Source organism: Atta colombica, unplaced genomic scaffold (genome assembly GCF_001594045.1).
Source record: "Atta colombica isolate Treedump-2 unplaced genomic scaffold, Acol1.0 scaffold257, whole genome shotgun sequence".
Lineage (NCBI taxonomy): Eukaryota > Metazoa > Arthropoda > Insecta > Hymenoptera > Formicidae > Atta > Atta colombica.
Window position 1 is genome coordinate 406,644 of NW_017259356.1, and position 6,845 is coordinate 413,488.

General features: G+C 39.4%; 1 protein-coding gene across 7 annotated transcripts in view; it reads left to right on the plus strand.

Annotated features, from left to right (window-relative positions):
• LOC108689105 (CUGBP Elav-like family member 4) overlaps positions 1-6,845 on the plus strand; it is a 672,688-nt gene that overhangs the window by 231,835 nt on the left and 434,008 nt on the right. Inside the window, exon 1 of one of the 7 annotated variants that reach the window (XM_018195739.1) lies at positions 6,427-6,456. The exons of the other annotated variants lie outside the window; for them this stretch is intronic. The gene's annotated coding sequence lies outside the window, so the exon portion shown is untranslated. Of the gene's footprint in view, positions 1-6,426; positions 6,457-6,845 lie in introns of those variants that run through there. 7 annotated transcript variants of the gene reach the window in all.

A 6,845-nucleotide genomic window follows, 5' to 3' on the forward strand; every position in this document is an offset into this window, starting at 1 on the left:
TGTCGCAAATCGTTTTACGAGGATAGTTTTAAAATGATTTTACGAGAATAGCTCGGAATTTTGAAATAAATTTGCATCAGTTTTACTGCCCCTGATATACATAACTACCGGTTTGGCACTGATACTCACGCGTACAGGGCCCGAACGGCCCAGACTAACGATACTTCAGTGCTCGCTGTCGACAATACATCATGGAATCCACCTATTGAAGAAAAAAGACACGTATATTCTAGTTGTTATTCTTTTTTTTTATTACTCCCGGGACGATAGACACGCATTTACGTAATATCTCTTCGATCCCCAAAGAGAAATGATAATAAATTGGTAATATCCGCGATATTCCTAGCTTTTCGAGATCATGGTTCTTAGGTTACATTATTAATATATATTACTGTAGGCAGCAGAATTTATTCGTGAAATATTTTAAAACTTATGTTCTTCCGACCAATTTATTTTTCACTAGAATTTCTTGACAGTTTTAAATAATTTTATTGCTCCATAAAAAAAACTATAATTCTGTTTCGTCGAATAGTACGATTTGAAACAAGCTATGCACAGAGCGTAACATAAACGAGTCATCGGCGTGATACATCACACAGCGGCAGCATCAGTTTGCAATTCGGCGGAACCGCGGCGTTCTCGGCTTGGCCGATGGAACGCCGGGCGAGAATTTCGGGCATCCATCGCGTCTTTATTAAGGTCGGCTCGTCTATAATTCACAGGAGAGAGAGAGCGCGGTGCTAGGTTACCCTGACAGTGGCTCGGACTCACCGGCCGCATAAACACACCGGCGTCTCGCGCAGTAGGTCCGTGCGCTCACACATCCGTGTGCCACGCATTGCGGTTGTCAGCCCTAGTCAACGTGTAATTTACTAGCTCGCCCTCCCGTCACCCCCTTCGGCACGATGCAGATGCAGTCACCGGTTTTGGACTGGGTGCAACGTCGGGGCGGTCGCAGCAGCAACAGCAGCAGCAGCAGTAACAACATAACGCCGTCAACAGCGACCGTCGTACCCGCTGCTGCTGCTACTGCTGCTACCGCGACTAGTTACGATGCAAATGGATAACGCCGCTGCACCAACGGGTACCATCCTCTGACCACTCGGAACCTGATGACCACAGGGCCGCTATAAACCAGCAGAGTACGCACTACGTTCTCCCGAAACGGCCGGAACTTTCGAGCTGTCGCGCCGAGATGATCGTCGAGATTATCTACCGCTCTTGCACGTGAGCATTTCTCGCGAAATATTGGGAAACTTTTCTCTTTCGTGCAAATTCCCCGTTTCTCCCTCTCGTTTTCCCCTATTTCATATTCGTATTTCACGTCAGTTCTTTGTATTCCATGTCATCATATCAGTCGTATACATCTGGGATTGCCAGTATAGTTCACAAGATTCTTGAAAGCTTATTTCTAATCTAAAGTCTTATTTCTTTAATCTTTACTCATAGGAAACGTTAGCTTAATCAGACAATCAGTTAATTTAATTAAAGTTTTAAATATGTTGTTAATTACAAAATTCTATACACATGTTTCAAATTCTATACACATTTTTTCTATCAATTTAGTATTTAAAATTTAAGATATAAAATAAACTCTTAGCTGACGCTTATTTGATTTCAATTAATTATCAATGAAATGCAGATATATAGAGAAATGTTTTAGGCAAAATTTTTATATATTTTTTATATGTAACTGTGTATGTAAATTTTTATAAAATCTAATATTTTTCAAAATGCTCCAAGTTTATTATTTTCATCCCTTAAATCTTAAATTCGATTGATATAAAAAAATACATATCTCTTAGACTTTGTGTTTAATAACATATTTCGAGAAGAATTGAATCGGTTCTGAACAGTTGTAATAGTCCACTTATAAGAAAAAAAAGTGAAAATATTCGCAAGCTAATATTACATGTAACATTTTTCTTCGATATCTATTTTGTTTACAAAAAAAATTAACTGATGATGGAATATATATTTCTGTGAAATATTGTATATCTCATTGTAAAAAAAATTGTAAAAAAATAAAATATCGTTTATTTGTTAGAAATATAATTTTATTTCGCCGTATTTAAATAAAGATTATTTATTTCAACGAAATAATTATATCCTAAAAATTTTTTAATTTTTAAATTAAAAAAATTTTTTTTTTCAATATTATTCTTCATACAATTTTAAATAAAATGCAAATTTCCATATCGGAAAACGCAAAAATTAATTTACTTGACAAAGTTTGTCAAATAATTTAATGTTTGACATGCATAAAACATTTGGAAAAAAATTATCACAAAAAAATGATGCTCTCTGAGCTTTTGTGAGGCACATCTCTCTTATCAGATTAAAAGTTAATCGTTATTCGCATCACAAGTACATCATAATTGCATTACAATGTAATTATTTCTTTTCCTTTGATATACTTTCGTGCTGCGAGGTTACGTGCAGAGAATGTATTTCAAGTATAAATCAATTCATCTATCTATTTATCTACCTATTTGCCTTCAATGCTACGAGCTCTACTCACTCTCTCCTTTGGAATCTTGCAAATAGTTTGCTTTCTTTTACTGCACGCACCGCCGTGCAATGCTCGGTAGAAATGTCGTTTGCTACAGGAACCGGTCTCTTACGTTCGCAACCGTTCGTTACCGTTAGTTCCGCTTGGCATAGCAAGTTCGTAACGTAAACACGTACGTGTGCATGGTACCGAGAGAGGCCGGAGAACGTGTTTTGAAGGTGTAGCTGCTTTGCCTTCTGCTATTCGTTACCTTTGCCGCGAGTACACGTGCATGTAGATGTGCAACGGGCGGTTGTTTACGGTTGTGTAAATAACGGAAGCTCGTATAATAATCGGCCGTGAGATATTTCACTTGGTTTTTTAAGCGTATATTGGGCGTGATACGTGACTGATTTTTTATCCCGTTAAATATTACGCAGCAAGAATTAATCATCATTGTTTTACGGTCGGCTTCCCTGAATAATTTTCTTGACGATCTCGTCGGTCTTCCGCAAGTTACCTTCACGACTCCGACCATAGCTTTTATCTCTCTCCCAGAGAGAAGAAAATAGACCTCGCGCGTGCAATTAAAATAATTTGCACCGCTTACAACGGAAAGTGTAACGACCAGCTAGAAGTTCGGAAGAGTTAATTTGTAAAACGGCTCATTTGCCATTAAATTACGCGCCGGATCTTTGTTGTAAAACTTCCTGTTCCTTGAAAATTGCCGGATCATCGAGCGTGTATCACTTGTACATTCACTGCCAAAGTGTCTTGGCATAGCATGGTTTTAGAGCCCTGCCGCGACGAGTAGAAGGATTCATGATGTGTCTGCAATGCATATGAATGCATAACCCCTACCGTGCCGCTCGCCAATTTTCGTACATCGATGTATCGTGAAAGGAACGAACGTTGTAGACCGTAATGAATAGCTCGGGTGGAAATGTACTGTGGGTCAGGTGCAGGTACCAATGGAAGGATAGCTCGATGAATGTAGCGAGTGCTGCGCAGGAGAGGGGAGATATAGGTGCAATCAGCGCGATGATAACCAGTATTACCGCGTCTACCCATCCCAGGCCACCGATCTCCGCGGCGTAATTCCCGAGGGTTCTATTTGCGACGAGAACAAGCGGCTAGTATGACGGCAATCCGGGGGATGATGTATTCGATGTTATTTATTTCTAGCGATACCGAGCGATTGGCCGAGTGACAAAATAGAAATCAGTTCAGGAAGCTCTCGGATATTCGTGCTTTCAGTCAAGCTTTGTCCCTTCTGTTGATCTATTCGTCGGTACTCTATTTTTCATATAAATTGTATTCTTATCGTAATATCCTTTTTAGAATAAGGAAGCGTTCAAAAATCGCTCGTGCATTTTAATATTTAAGTGATTTCTACATTTGATTTACATTTTTATTTAATTTCATGTACTTTAATTTTTGCAATTTTATTTGATGCACTGAGGAAAATACAAATTGCGGTCGAAACATTTGTGTATTTATGTAATTTATTACATTCAATAAATGTTTTATGAACATTCGCGTTGATTTTTATTAGCTTTTCTTATTTTGGCTTAAATTTATTTCTTATTACATAATTACACAGTGATTAGGACCTTACTTTCCTTATAACGAGATAAAGAGCCATATTTGGTTATTTGCTTTTCACTCGCTTGCGCGTGCATGGAAGATGGAAGTTTAAACTCACGAGTGAGTTTTCATCGAGAGGAAAACTAAGGAAGACGCGACTAACAGCTGGATGAAACTTTCTCACTGCGTGGCATACAAAGTAAACTAACGTTGTCTCTCACTCACTAACCCGCTTTTCTCTCGTCGTCCTCGTCTCCCTCTTTCGGATATTACCCTCTCCCGCTCTACGTAATATTTCCGCCTATTCATATCCATACATTCGCCTTACTGTATACGTGTGCGCGAGCCCATTTTTCGCGTCCCTCGAAAATAATATAACCCTCCAGCAGACACCTTATTTATTTCCGTACGAATTTTAGAAGGCAAACGGAAACAATGATTTTTAATAATATCGCGTACATGCTTGCAGCATGGAGAAGGAAATCTTCTTTTGATTATATCAAGTACATTTCCATAATTTAACTAAAAAACTGGATATTGTTGTGTACTTCGCAAATATAACACATCTAATGCTGTAATTATTTTTCCTTTGTTTTTCCTTCATTGGAAATGAATATGTTTTAATATACGGACAATCATTATCTTCAAATTTATGCTGAGACATGTTGCGACAATATTTAATCCCTTCACATCGCGATGAATAAGGATTTTTATAACTTTTGCTTAAATACTAGGAGGTCTTTGCTTAAATAATTGTAATAGTTATCAACGTTCTGGAATCTACACCGCCGCAGAGAGAAATTTTTTTTAGAGTTAAATAATATCCTCTTTCTTTCTCTTCTCTTCTTACTGCGATGAGACACGTGCTACGGATCTCACGAACGAGTCTCTTACATCATATACAATTTATTCATCGACGACGTTTCTCGTGTTTCACGCTACGTTATTACAATTTACATTGCGAAAACATGACAGCTTCTTGGACGATGCTTCGCGGTCAGACTGTCGCGCAAAAATCATTAATATCACTTCATGACAAGCGACCACTCCTCAGCAAGTGAGCTGAAGAAACTCGGGTAGTTGTTTCTTAACAAGAGTCGGGTCGGGGGTTTCGGTTGTTTTTATCAATTGTGCGTGAGCGCCCTTCGTATGAAAACTTCCATCCGCTCACGCCCTGTTTCCTGCTACGAAGATGACGGCTAGATGGACGAAAAGACGCGTGATGGAGGGCGCGGAGTGAGGAGCTGAAGAGGAAGTTGTTGGACCATGTCGACTGCTTCTCAAGCCAGCCGAAGTGGACCTATCGACTCGAAACGAGTGTGCTCGACGTTAAAATCCCGGTCGCTGCTCCCGTTTCTAAGCCTCCCCTCTACTGACCGTCATCACTCTTTCTCGCTTCCTCTCATCCCGCCAAACTTTCTGCCTTTCCTTCACGTATACGCGCGCGCTCATCCACTCACTCGTATTAGACGTAAACGATGCAATGGGAGGGGGGGGGGGGGGGGGGGGGGGGAGGAGGAGGGAGGAAAGGGTGGACACGGTCCAGCAAATCCGAAATCCCCTTTTCCTCAATATAAAGCTTCGTCCCTTTTTTCGGCTTCGATCCTCCACATAGGGAGACTTTCGCGCCGCTGCTCTGTGAGAGCGAAGTATCGGAGCCACCGATAAAACTGAGTCATAACAAACGAAATCGACACTACCAGGTCAGACACTCATACGTGAAAGCGCGCGTCAACAGTAGAATTCAATTTCGAACTAGACGTTAACATTGTCTGACGTATTTCGATCATTCTAAACGTGGATCGTTAGATCTACATATTGATTTTTTTAAATTGACATATCGATTCTGTACATTGTACAGAAGATTATGGTTTCTTTTGTTTGAAACAGAATTTTTTTAAGAGTTCATTTCTGTTTTTAACTTTGATATTACAATATATATGCATAGAAATTAAATATTTGTTATGTGATGAGATAATAATTCTTCAATAATTCCAAAAATAAAAATAAAAATTATATAAATATTTTTAAGAATGATATGAATGAAATATCGTGACGATATTGTATTAATTGTCAATAACAAATATGTTTCTGTGTTTCTCATTGTGAAATATCGCGATATATTATTAATAAATGAATTATGTTTAAACAACGCTTACAGAGGTGATAGTCGGTAGGGACGGTATTTCTTCGCAGGGGAGTGACAATATTATTCTGTTTCAGGGTGTGACGGGCGACCGGCTGGCCGGGGGCGCCGCACACCTCCTCCACCTCTTCTTCTTCTTGCCACGACCACAACACACAATGTAACAACAACTACTACTACTACTACTACTAGTGTCGTCCGCGCGAACCACGTTCTCAATGTACTCGATGTGGTACGTCACCATATCCCTACTCGGTGTCTCTGAAGATGTATCATTAAGTTTTAACACACACGTGTCTCTCACTTTTTACGTTATCGTGTCACACAATTAGTATTTCTCGTTGATGTTTTGATGAGAAAGCTCTGTGAGGCTCAAGATCTGCCCAGAACCAGGGCGAACGTGGACCCGAGAGTGCTCTGTCTAATTGGCAATCAGGTTGAATTCGGTGGAGCATATTCTAGTACACGCGGTATCCCGCAAATCTCGTGAAAATTATTTCGACAAAATTTAACATCGCGCTTTGGCAGAGGCATTCCTCGTGTGCACGTATGTATTTACGCGTCATTTTACCATTGTATATACGTTTTGTATTTTACATATATATATATATATATATAAAT